Source organism: Apaloderma vittatum, unplaced genomic scaffold (genome assembly GCF_000703405.1).
Source record: "Apaloderma vittatum isolate BGI_N311 unplaced genomic scaffold, ASM70340v1 scaffold625, whole genome shotgun sequence".
In the NCBI taxonomy this organism is placed as follows: domain Eukaryota; kingdom Metazoa; phylum Chordata; class Aves; order Trogoniformes; family Trogonidae; genus Apaloderma; species Apaloderma vittatum.
This window is the reverse complement of record NW_009715241.1, coordinates 68,228-68,683: the sequence shown is the minus strand read 5'-3', so window position 1 is coordinate 68,683 and position 456 is coordinate 68,228.

Genomic DNA, 456 nt, shown 5'->3' with positions numbered 1-456 from the left:
GTTTATCCGGTGCCAAACATGGAAATTCAATTAATGTACATCTGAAAGAGGGTAGGTCCCCCCTGCACAGTCTGCTTTTATTCTGGAAATAAGAGTAACAAAGTGCTAACACCCAGAAGGCTCATTTTTTCAGAAAGACGTTTATCCAGGACTAATCAGGGGACAGGGAAACAGGGCTCTGTTACGGCACATGAAGTTGTTTACTTCAAAGCAGACGTTTAACAGGCTTTACACGGTCTTTGTACTTCTGGTTGGGAAAATCTGCTTTCCTGCCTTTTAACAGTTCGTCTGGTAGCATCTTCCCAGTTAAATGCCCTTCCCAGCTTCCCGCTCCCCCAAAAATGTGTCTTTCCCTGACCTCCTGTCAATAACGATGGAGAACTTCAGCTCCTGCCCTCATCGCGCTGCTCCGCAAAAGCCAAGTAGTTTTAAAGGGGGGGAAACCGATAGAGCAAA